This window comes from Rutidosis leptorrhynchoides, chromosome 9 (genome assembly GCF_046630445.1).
Source record: "Rutidosis leptorrhynchoides isolate AG116_Rl617_1_P2 chromosome 9, CSIRO_AGI_Rlap_v1, whole genome shotgun sequence".
In the NCBI taxonomy this organism is placed as follows: domain Eukaryota; kingdom Viridiplantae; phylum Streptophyta; class Magnoliopsida; order Asterales; family Asteraceae; genus Rutidosis; species Rutidosis leptorrhynchoides.
The window spans coordinates 32,649,385-32,662,957 of record NC_092341.1 but is presented as its reverse complement, the minus strand read 5'-3'; the positions used below and the strand labels follow the sequence as shown (position 1 = coordinate 32,662,957).

At 36.6% G+C, this 13,573-nt stretch overlaps 1 pseudogene; it reads left to right on the top strand.

The window, feature by feature from the left end:
* The window catches only part of LOC139867916 (pre-mRNA-processing-splicing factor 8A-like), a 111,074-nt pseudogene that overhangs the window by 2,356 nt on the left and 95,145 nt on the right, over positions 1–13,573 (top strand).

The following is a 13,573-nucleotide window of genomic DNA, read 5'->3' as shown; positions in this document are numbered from 1 at the left end:
TTGATATTTTTTCAATTTAATTGCGGAACCTTTATTTGTAGGGCATGTCTTTTTCAGTTACATGTTGATGTTTTTATAGTGTCGATTTGTTTTGGAGTCCTCTCCCTCATATCCAGGGAAAGTTCAGGTGAGCTATCTCCATCTTGACTATAATGTAAACTTAAAGCCTGATAAGACTTACAATCAAGGAGCTTAAGAAGTCACTATTTGGAAATGCTTTTTATATATGTCGTGAAATCTTACGTTTTAACAAAGGTCGTTGCTGATGCGAACATTAAATTCTGGTTGGGGAATGTTGACGTCTTCAATAAATTTTCTCACATGTGGGTCAGCTGACTGTTACAAGTTTAGACTCATGAGGCAGATTTGAATGTGTAAAGACTTCAAATATTTGATTTTTTACCCTTTTTATATTGGGCCCGTTTGAAAGGGACCTAGATGCAGGTTCTGGGTTCATGTGGAGGGTCTGTTTGTTATTAAATATACATCAATGCGTGATGCCTTACTTTATTAGTTGTTTTTTTGTTATACTTAATCTGGAATATAAGTTGCCACTAAACAGTCTTTCTATTTTTATATAATTCTCAGTGAGAATTGAGCAACATAAGTCAACCACTTTGCAACACTTAAACAGTCTTTCTATTTTATATAATTCTCAGTGAGAATTGAGCAAAATAAGTCAACCACTTTGCAACACTTAGTGAAGCATGATGTTGTTGGAAGGCAAATATTCATTGGAAGGTACCTTTATGTGAAATTTCTTTTTAACATTTACGATGCTTTCGGTGTTTATAGGTTCCCAATCTACCGGTTACAATTGAAAACATGATTCTCCGGTATGTGAAGTCCAAGGATGATTAGGGGACAAATGCTACTCACTATAATCGTGAACGTATTAGAAGGGGTGCTACTCTTGATAAGACTGTCCGTAGGAAAAATATGGGGAGATTGACTCGTCTTTGTTGGAAGCTTCGACGAGCCCAACACACCACTATAGAGGATCTAGACTATACTAGACTTACTACACCAACACTTTGACGTTGGTTAGCCTTTAATTTTATAAATCCTTAGTGCACAATGTACTTAGGCGACAGTGTCGACCATATATCTTTAGGCGGTATAACCGACCATGTATTACTTAGGCGGCAGAGCCGACCATATAATAAGAACAACAAAAGTGCACTAAGAACTTAAACACAAACTAAGGCTTGATCGGGAAACTTAACAAAAACACTTATATTAAATTACAATTACAATATTACTTACAAGCTTTATCTTCTCTACTTTCGCTAACTCACACTCTTCTTCTCTTCTTCACAACTCACTTCTTATTTCACTCTCACAACTTCACGCAACACAAATGAAATCTCCTCCCATATTTATACTACTCCATGGAACATTGATATTTCCATGGGTATATAAATATCTAGATATTTCTACAACCTACAAATATCTAGATTTTTCTTTTACATTTCAATTTCTAGATTTTTCTCTCATATTCTAATATCTAGATATTTTCTTATACATATTAATATCTAGATATTTTACCTATATACATTTACTAATTCAATATTATTCTAAATTTGCATTGTATTTTAACACTCCCCCTCAATGCAAATTTTCTTCCAACGATGTCTTGCAGACCATTCCAAGTGCTTCTCTGAATTTTGTAAACTTCGGTTTACTTAGGCTCTTGGTGAATATATCTGCAACCTGTTCATCTGTCTTTGTTGGCATCATCTTGATCTCTCCTTCAAGGACCTTCTCGCGAACATAGTGATAGTGCACTTCTATATGTTTTGTTTTCGCATGAAAGACTGGATTTTCTGCTAGACGAATAGCTGATAGGTTATCGCAGAAAAGCTTTACTTGATAATCTGTTGATTGATGAAGATCTTCCATTAGTTGCTTCAACCACATAATTTCTTGTGTTGCTGATGCTGCCGATCGATATTCTGCTTCAGTGCTTGACAAGGATACTGTTGGTTGTCTCTTGCTGCACCATGATATTACTCCCGATCCAAGACTAAACATGTATCCAGTTGTTGACCGTCGTGTATCATAGTCTCCAGCGTAATCGGCGTCACAATATCCAGTTACGTGACATTCTTTTGTTTTCTTGTATAAAATACCAAAGTTAATAGTGCCTTTGACATACCTTAAGATGCGTCGTACAACATCAAGGTGAGGCTTCTTCGGATTGCTCATGTATCGACTAACCACTCCAACTGCATAAGATATATCTGGCCAGCTTAGTGTGAGATAAATAAGACTTCCGACCATCTTTCGATACATGGTAACATCTTGAAGACTTTTTCCTTCATCTGCTCGTAGTTTTGTATTCGGATCCATCGGAGTTGAGGTAGGTTTGCAATTAAGCATTCCGTACTTTTGTAAAAGATCTCGCGCATATTTCTGTTGTCCCAGAAATAATCCTTCTCTTTTCTGCTCTATTTCGAGTCCAAGAAAATGTTTGAGTTCTCCAAGTTCCTTCATATGAAATCTGATAGACAGATTCTCTCTTGTTCTTTGGATCTCCTCATAGTGATCTCCCGTGATGATTAAGTCATCCACATATACTAGCACTATGGCTAGTTTTCCTTGATCTTGTTTCACAAATAAACTAGAATCTGAAGGAGCAACTGTGAAACCACTTTGTACTAAGAACTCGCCAATCTTCCCGTACCAAGCTCTTGGAGCCTGCTTCAAGCCGTATAGTGCTTTCTTTAATTTGCAGACATGGTCAGGATGAGACTTGTTCTCAAAGCCTCTTGGTTGCTCCATATAAATTTCTTTGTCAAGTTCTCCATGTAAGAAAGCGTTCTTGACATCCATCTGCCACAGCTTCCAAGATTTGCTAGCGGCTAAAGCTAGTAGAGCTCGAATTGTTGTGATCTTCGCCACTGGACTAAACGTTTCTTCATAATCCAGCCCATATTGTTGAGAAAAACCTCTAGCAACAAGTCGAGCTTTATACCTTTCAATGGAGCCATCTGATCGAGTCTTCACCTTGTAAACCCATTTACAAGATATTGGTTTTACATCTTTTGGCTTTGGAACTAAACTCCATGTCTGGTTTTCTTTTAGTGCATTAATTTCTTCTTCCATCGCTTTCTGCCATTCTTGACTTTGTGCTGCTTCTTCATAAGTGGAAGGCTCAATAGGTATTGACTCATCCACATGAGCAGCATTGGCATACCTCGGATTAGGTTGCCTTGGCCTTATTGATCTCCGTAATTCTTGCACATGCTCCTCGGCATCCATTTGGCTTGGACGAACCTCTTCGGATGTAGATTGATGTACCCCAGTTTTCCATGGACTCGTTTCCTTAGAGTACGATCCATCTCCTTCTTTAATTGGATCCGTTATGTGCTCTTTATGTTCTTCTTTCTCTTCTGGAACTTCTTCTAATCCATGAGATTCTGGAAGCTCTATCTTTTGAGGTGACCACCATGAAGAAGCTTCATCAAATACCACATTTCTTGAAGTATGACACTTTCCGGTATTTGGATCACAACATCTCCATCCTTTTATTGATTCATCATAACCGACAAAAATGCACCGAATTGCCTTTTTATCAAATTTGCTTCTTAGATGATCTGGCACGAAGACATAGCATACACATCCAAAAACCTTGAGATGATTGACGGTTGGCTTGATCTTCCATAATCTTTCATATGGTGAAATATATCCCAACTTTGTTTGTGGGAGTCTGTTAATCACGTACGACGCCGTCCTCATACATTCGGCCCAAAATCTACCTGGTACATTCTTACCATGAAGCATACTTCGACAAGTTTCGGCAAGGTGGCGATTCTTGCGTTCTGCCACTCCATTCTGTTGTGGAGTATTGGGGCAAGTTAATTGCCTTCTAATCTTGTGCTTCTCAAGATACATATTGAACTCAGTCGATAAATATTCTCCTCCATTATCTGTGCGTAAGCACCTAATCTTATTATTGAGCTCACTTTCTATCTTCTTCTTGAACTCTTTAAACTTCTGAAAAGTCTCCGACTTTTCCTTCATGAAGTAAACCCACACATACCTTGAGAAGTCATCAATGAATGTCACCATATACTTCATTCCTCCAAGTGATGTTTGTTTCACTGGGCCAAAGACGTCTGAGTGTATGAGCTCTAGTGGTGTCTTGGACTGATGCGCTGAATCCTTGAATGGCAATTGGTGAGCTTTGCCAAATTGACATCCAGCACATATTGTATCTGTTCGGATATCAATTTGAGGAAGGCCATTTACTATGTGTTTCACCATCATCTCCTTTAACTTATTGTAGCCCACATGCCCAAGACGTTCATGCCAAAGATCAGCCGTCTCATTCTTTTGAGTCTTATCGACATATGCTGTTTCAGCAGATAGTACATAGACCGACTCTATTCTTCTTCCTTGCATAATTGGATTGCCAACCACCTTCACTCTCTTGAATACGGACACATCTTCTGGTCCAAAGAGCACATAATTCCCTTCTGCTGTCAATTGTGGTACTGATAGTAAATTCTTCTTTAGGCCAGGGACAAGATACACCTTCTCGAGTTGGAGCTTATGAGAGCCTCCTTCATTTGGAATTATTGTCTTTCCAATGTGAGAAATAGATAACCTTGAATTGTCGGCTGTCAACACGACTCTCTTTCCTTTGTAATACTCCATTTCTTGCAGCTTTGTCCCATCGTTGGTCATATGATTTGAGCACCCAGAATCGACGATCCAATCATCCTTGTAGTTTATTTTTGACTTTAAAGTTGTTGTAAGAGCTTGATCATCTATGTCAGCTTCAACAGAGAGTCCAGCTTCTGCATCCCATGTTTCCTCATTAATGGTTGCTTCGAATGTGACATCTTTCTTCTCATCTCTTGCAGCGGCCACATTTCCTTCGAAAGTTCGCCTTCTGGGGAATATACAATCTCGAACAAAATGACCCTTCTTGCTACAATTGAAGCATTCACCATTCTTTCTCTTATCATTTTGCCCGTATTGTTGGCGATGATCTCTTCTTCCTTGTTGAGCTCCCCGAGCTCCCCCTGAAGTGTTGCCTTTTGACTTTGGGTGACTCTTCCATCCATATGTCTGACTTTCTTTCATCGCATCTTGTCTTCGAGATGTTGCTTTCTTCTTATTGGTGAAGAGTGCATCTTCTCCGTCTTTTATGGTTACTTCATTCATCTGCTTGGCTAATGCCTCTTGATTAGCCAATAAATTCTCTAGCTCTATTAATGATGGTTGAGTAGGCCATCCTCTCACAGCGGCTATAAATCCATTATACTCGGACCTTAAGCCGTGGATGATAATTCTCTTCATCCTTGCATCACTCACTTTCTCTTCAGGAGCAAGTTGAGATATCTCACGACAAATAGATTTCACCTTGGTGAAATACTGAGAAATAGATAGACTTCCTTGTGAGATACCTGCGAGCTCATTTTCCAAGAGCTGGAGGCGTGCTTCATTCTTCTTTGAAAATAATTTTTCAAAAGTTTCCCAAGCTGCCTTTGGTGTTTTCTCGTCACGGATGTGCTCCAATAGATCCTCCTCGATTGTAGTCTTCAATATAAATAAAGCCTTCCCGGCCTTGATGTTCCATTTTCTCAAGGCTTCAGCATTTTCTTTCGGTGGAGGCGTTGTGTCACTGCCAGCAACTATTTCCTATAAATCCTGTCCTTGTAGGTAGGATTCTATACAAGTCCGCCAATAACCATAGTTGTGGTTATTGAGACTCTTGATTCCACTGCTCGTACTTGCAAGATCTGTCATCATGACGTCCAACGTCCAATAAGCTTGGTCCCAGACCGATGAGGTTTCACAGTTCCTAACTGTGCTCTGACAGAATCTCCCTTAGAGCCTTGGTGAAAACAAGTCGATGTAAACGTCCAACGTTTACCGATTTCCTCCACTAGAAATGATCCCGAACGACCCGCTCTGATACCAATTGTTGGAAGCTTCGACGAGCCCAACACACCACTATAGAGGATCTAGACTATACTAGACTTACTACACCAACACTTTAACGTTGGTTATCCTTTAATTTTATAAATCCTTAGTGCACAATGTACTTAGGCGACAGTGTCGACCATATATCTTTAGGCGGTATAACCGACCATGTATTACTTAGGCGGCAGAGCCGACCATATAATAAGAACAACGAAAGTGCACTAAGAACTTAAACACAAACTAAGGCTTGATCGGGAAACTTAACAAAAACACTTATATTAAATTACAATTACAATATTACTTACAAGCTTTATCTTCTCTACTTTCGCTAACTCACACTCTTCTTCTCTTCTTCACAACTCACTTCTTATTTCACTCTCACAACTTCACGCAACACAAATGAAATCTCCTCCCATATTTATACTACTCCATGGAACATTCTAGAACCTAGATATTTCCATGGATATATAAATATCTAGATATTTCTACAACCTACAAATATCTAGATTTTTCTTTTACATTTCAATTTCTAGATTTTTCTCTCATATTCTAATATCTAGATATTTTCTTATACATATTAATATCTAGATATTTTACTCATATACATTTACTAATTCCATATTATTCTAAATTTGCATTGTATTTTAACAGTCTTTGGCTAAAGGCAGAACATGTATATACGGGTTATGTGTGTATAGGAAATATTATCACCTTCATACCATAAATATTGATTAATATATGCGTCAGTGATCTTCGTGAGTAGATTAATCTCATAATTGGAATGAGATGGTGGTATAAATCTTTAAACTCAATGCCAACCTATAAAGGAAAAAAATACGCATAGTATTCGGATATGAAGATAACATACACGTGTAAGTGGGGTATGTGAAGAACTTACTGCAACTTTGTTTTACAGGGTCTTTCAAATAGGGATTATCTTTCAAGTAATTGTGCTGACGCTCATGTAAACACGACAGAATATCATAATCAACATAAGTACATATACCAAAGAAGCAAAACTCATATTATTTTGATGACAAGAGGTTTTTGGTATGTAGTTTTGCTGATTATGATATTTTGTTTTTGTTTACATGAACGCCAACATAATTACTTGAAAGACGGTTCCTATTTGAAGGACCCTGTAAAACAAAGTTGAAGTAAGTTCTTGACATACTCCACTTGTACTTGTGGTTATCTTTATATCTGAATACTAAACATATTTTTTTTTCATTGTAGGTTAGCATTGAGTTTATGGATTTATACAACCATCTCATTCCGCTTATGAAATTAATCCACTCGCGAAGATCACTGATGCATATATTGATCAATATTTATGGTATGAAGACGACAATATTTTCCAATTATATCAAGCCTGCTGATTCGGAACGATGATTATTCCTGACTACTTGCGTCGGTGATTTTCTCGAGTCGGTTAATCTCATAAATTGCGAATCCATTTGATGATGCTCATAAAGCTTCTATGACCGGCCCTTCAAGATTATGTGACTGCAAAGAATATTGTACCGTCTTTATAAAGACACTAGTCCCATAAATTCGTTCGATCTAATACTCGGTCCTCCGTTTGCTTCTTTTGTGTTATAATACTATGGACTTGTTGGATCTTTTACTTTTAGGATTAAGACGTGCAAGTGAGATTGTTGGCCCGCCAGATTTTTCAAATGAGTTCAGTACTTTTTGGGACTCCAAAGTTGAAACATGACATCAAAGGTTGTAAAACTTGGGATTTGGGGAGAACTCGGCCGGAGGTTTTTGAGGAGTTCTCGGTGACTCGGGGAGAACTTGGGGAAGAACTCGGATGTTGACTTTTTAATATACAGTAGTTTTAATTTAAATAAGTAAATATATTAGGTATAAGTATTAGGCTTCTGAAGTAATATAAATATATGTTCTCAAAATAACTATTATAAAATTTGCTGGTTAAAAGTCACTCAACCTTGTTTTCTTATAACCCCCAAAGTGTTGTATTATAAAAAATATTGTGTTGTACTATTTATTTTTACTTTAATTTTTACTCTGTATCTAAACTTCTACTTTAATTTTTACTCGGTATCTAGACTCAGTAGGCATTGACATGACATAGTTTTTGCAGGTATAGATTACTATTTTTTTTTTTATTAACATGGATATCCAACCATTTTTTTGAACTGACTAATCCCAGGGCGACTACCCGCTTTGCGAGAAGCCCGGAGTCATTGCAGGCGAATCTCTGTGTCCATGAGGGAGAATAACTTTGTGAATGGCTGGAATCGAACCCTTGACCTCCACGTTGGAAGGTCACGGTCTTACCATGTCTTACCTAGTAGCAGTATATTTATTACATACTCACTCCTCACTCCTTACTTTTACTTTATTACTTCCCATCTTCTTCCATCTCCTACTTATTCAACTTATGAAATACTTATTCAACTTATGAAAAATGGGTGGAACCAAAATGAAAAAGTCACCGGAATCCACATCTTCATCTTTACATGACCGAGTAGGCCGCTGACCACCGTTGACCGGTCGTTGATCGCTTTTGACCGATTTTTTGGCCGACTTGGAACTCGAGAACTTGGCCGACAGGTGAAATCGAGAACTCGACGAGTTCTCGCCGAGTTATTCCGAGTTTTGCTACCATGATGACATCCGATACAGTTTTATTCTCGTTACATTGTTAAAGTGTACATCCGTTACGTTTCATACATGTAATTGTAGAGGCTAGGGATCTTATCCAACGTTATTTTACACCCTGATCCTAACAACGAAAATATGGTTGGTTATAAATTATAATAATAAGGGCATGCTTGGTTGGGGGTAATAGACTATAGGGAATGGGTATGATTATAATTAAGGTAGCTTGGTTATATATAATGGGAATTTTCATTACCCTAAACTATTTATGCTTGCTAATGAGGGCTCACGTGTCTATCCCTATGATTAATCTGGTTTAATACTAACTATTAATTCTAAAAAAATACATGTGTCCTATGGTTTTAGTCGCCTAAATAAAATTAGGGTGTGCAAACGTACGATTGCTAGCCGTTCAAAACTTAGATGCTGAAAAGTGAAAACTGATTGGACCGATTCCATGGCCGTTCGATTGCATTGATTGCATCACCGTTTGATTGCGTTGCCGTTCGATTGCACTGATTGCGCTGTCGTTCGATTGCATCGATTGCGCCGTCATTCGATTGCACCGCCGTTGAGGAATCGAATAAAAATGGTTGCTGTTGGTGATTAATCTCACAAGGAGTTCAGGGCTCCAACCACTAGCTACCATAATGCCATGCTCTAGAGTAAGTTCTTGCTTGATTATTTGGTTTTCACACTTTCTATTTTTAGTTAAGTATTTATTTAGAATAGTAAATAATAATTCAGAATAGTGATAGCATTCCTTATTCCTTATGATGATGATAGTGAAGTGAAGTGATGGTGATGTGGAAGATTAAAAGGGGTTTGACTGGAACATAAGTCTTGAGTAAATACCAAAACTTCAGTAAGGATCTCGAAACAGGGTACTTTGTTCTCGAGTTACCTTTGCAAACTGGTGAGTATTTGACTTTATCATTAACTGTAAAAGCGACGATTTCTGGGTTTTGTTAGTTATTAGAATGACTTGAAAAATCAAAACTTGATTCTGGTTGCAAGACAAGAAGCCTTTGATTGAATTTCAAAGGTTTGTTTGACCCTCTTTTTATACATTTATAATAACAAGTTTTAGGACTTTACGATTTAGGCTTAATTAGTTGATTAGTTCCATGCTAAGAAAATTATCAGTATTGTTTATTAATAAAATTGAGAATCAATGAAACTTGAGGTTCTAATACTTCTATGTAATTTTTTTGACATTTTATCTTCTTACTTTAAGGTACACACCAAATTCAATTTTTGGACCAGGTACGTACTTCGTATTAAAACTTGTAGTTGTTAAATGGGGGAGTCAAATGTATGTCAGGTAGAATCAGTCAGGCTTTGGCCCGGTGGTCATGTGTTGGGTGGTGGACTTGCTGGTATGCTGATGGTGGTGCCAAAATGAGTGGGTAGTAACGTTAGTATTGATAATGATAATCATTATAATATAATTGGGCTCTCAGTGAATTTATATATTCTTTTGTAGTAACCTTGCTATTACTGTTAACTACTTGAAGTTACTACCTTGACCTTAATGTGTATGCGTAATTTTGTGATGTATTGACATCTTGATTTGGATTGAATTTCATTTTATTGACGAAACTCGTGATGTATTTTCATGTGTGTGTAGCTTTCGATTATGTGTAATGATGTGGTGACTCTAGGCTGAACAATATTAAGAGTTCTTCTACTCACTTATATGAAGGTGCTGTTGGTGGTGGTTTCCTCATATTCATAATATTCATCACATCCTCAACCGTTGTAGTGTTTATTTTACTTTTGATAAATTTTTCCAATTCCAAATTTTTATTTTGCATTTTGCATTTTGTAATCAAATTTACATTTTGGATTTTGTATTTTCTTAAATCCCACATTATTAGTCACCAACATTAATGTTAGATTTTCTTAATTCATATTATCTTATGATAATAAATATTATTATATCATTCTGATTCAGATATTTTTGATGGTTGGATGTCTTCAAACGCACAAATTCCTTAAAAGGAGGTGGACGCCAGAATGTCTACTCTTAACATGGTCAGTTGCATTTACCATTTTTGTAGTTAATCATGCGATAATGTATTATAATAATTATATACATATTTCTACAAAATACAAATTGAGACACAGTAATACAAAGCTTAAGATTGGATATACAACTGTATTTTTTACTGATCTTCTATTTACAAATCATTTTCCGTTCCAGGTTGCTGTAGTACTGCATGAAGGCCAAATGTTTGATCTCTCTATGATCTTGCACCTGGTGACAATTTTGTGTGATAGGGCATCATCCACCAAAAGGATATATGTGTATCGTAAGTCATTTACCAGCACTTAATTTATAATGTGTAAGAAACTCCATTGGTGGCTATTTAGTTAATTTTAGGGTGTGGTTGCATTTTGGATTTTGCTTTTTTTGGGCTGATTATTTGTTTAGAAGGTTTATAAGTACCGAGACATTGTCTGAGTGGTACAACTCCTATGTTGATCCCGGGCCACGTCCTTGAAATAATAGGCGGAGGTTCGAATCCTGGGAGGGGGTTTTCTCAAGGATTCTGTTGGGGTGATATGGTGCATACCTTAAGCCTCTCAGTTTAATCTAAAGCACACTGGGTACTCAATGCGGCGATGGTGTGTGAAAAGTTTCCTCCTAACGTGTGTGTGGCTGACAAATGAGAGAATTCGATGTCAATATCATCGTTAAAAAAAATGAGTGTTTGAAAATTTTATCTGATGTAAAAGTTATAATTAGATAAAAAGTATATATTATGTTCACAGCTTTAGCTATTATTGGCATGTCATAGTGTTGGTCCCTTGATAAACAACAGAAGTATTGTAGAGGGGGGTGAATACAATTCTCTTTGGTTAATTTAACAGTTTAAACGATTTAGTATTCAAACAAGTAAATTAAATAGAGTCAAATGTAATTTTCAACGGTTTATTCTTTATTGATTGAATCACAAAGAATTACAACTATCCTTGGCGGAATGATAGTTGGTTGATACATATTTACCTAAGTATAGCTATTGAGGATATTTTAAGCTATTACACGTTTGGACTCTAAATAAATAAAACTCACACCACTAGTTGTTACAATAGTGGATACACCAATTTATACCAGTCCTATTAACCGTGTAATTATTCTATTGTCCACTGGTACATAGGATGTCTGTACTTGTGAGGACAACTGCATCAGAGAGCGTGCTCTCCTCTTTCCTCTTTGGTAGCTATTTGCAGGAACACCACAATTCGGTTTGACACGACTATTTGTGTTCCCTAGGTGTTGACAAAGTATAACACATGTCTGCACATGCGTTAAACTTCTGCATTCCCACATGGTCTTGTAAGATCACTTGTCAGCCGCCGACGCGTGTCCTTTTCTGTTCAACTTTGTCTTTGACTTCTGTTGAATAGTACAATTGATGTAGACCACTCAGGAAACCACTATGCTTGTAATGAAGCATAGTTGTCTTGTGTAGTAAGCTGCATTCCATCTATGCTGGTCCTTCATTGCTGAGTCACTTGATATTCTTGAATTGCTGGGTACACATCCTGTGCTAATTGAAGAATACTGTCTACCTTGTGCTGGTAGACTAGGCAGCAAACTTAAACACTCGACACAGCAATATCTGCTGTCTATACATAAACAAACTTGTGCTGACTACACATTACATTTTAGTGCAAATAAATTCTATTTTGTCATAATTAAATCCTTAATTACTTTAGGGACTCAACACATAGGTGTGCAGAAATGTTTGGAGTTCAAGTAGCAATTGGTTGTCCAGCTGTGTATGCGACTGTACGGACACATGTTCCCAAATTTAATAAGGCAAAGTGACTTTTATCTATTGCTAAACCTAAACGCTAAATTAGGTCTATATAAATATACAAGTTATATCTATTTGAAAATAGCTTGAGGACTTTTGTTGACTTTTATAATAGGGAGAAAAATTTTGTTGACTTTTATTTTGCCGCTTATAGATTTACTACGATTTACTACATTCATGTTAGGTTGTTTCTATTTGAGTTGAGAGTTGCTGTGTGCACTTGCATACATTGAAGAATAAGTAGGAGACACTTGTTGACAATTGAAAAATAAGCTTATCTGAAAGCGGGGGAGGCCCAGGTCTACATACGTATGATGACTCGAAAAATTTCGACTAATTTAAACCAATTTTCTATAAATTTAATATTATGTGTATATATATATATATATATATATATATATATATATATATATATATATATATATATATATATATATATATATATATATATATATTATAAGATGTACAAGTAAAACACTAATTGCTACTGTAAAAACGACTTTGCTACAGTAAAACACTACTTGCTACAGTGAAACCGTATTTTGCTAAGGTGCTACAGTGAAAACGACTTTGCTACAGTGATTTGCTACAGTAAACACTATTTGCTACAGTAAACACTATTTGATGTCGACGAACTAGAAAACAAGCAGAAATGAGCTGTTCAGCCTAGCCATGCGATCGCATGGCAAAAGCACTGAAAACCCATGCGATCGCATGGGGACCAAAAACACTATTTGCTACAGTAAATATTATGTCGACGAACTAGCAAACAAAACGACATGCGATCGCATGGCAAAAGCACTGAAAACCCATGCGATCGCATGGGGACCAAAATCAGGAAACATGCCTATAAAATGCCAGTTTACTCGACGTTATATTTCACAATAAATTTTCAGTGTATATTTATATTTATATTATAATTATAATTTTAAATTTAAGTTTAATAATAATAAGGTATATACGAGGGTGTTTTTAATTCGGGTTTCAAACCGTTTTAAGCTAAGAAAATATTGGGTATTGTTCGGGGTATTGTTCTTGAATCCAAGGCCAACCATACAGTCATCTACCATCATTGCGTCTACGCAATTTACCTACAATATTGAGTCTCAATATTGAACCGTTAGTTTATAGTCTCCCTTTTTTTTAAATACTTTAAATATTTTTGGGCTGAGAATACA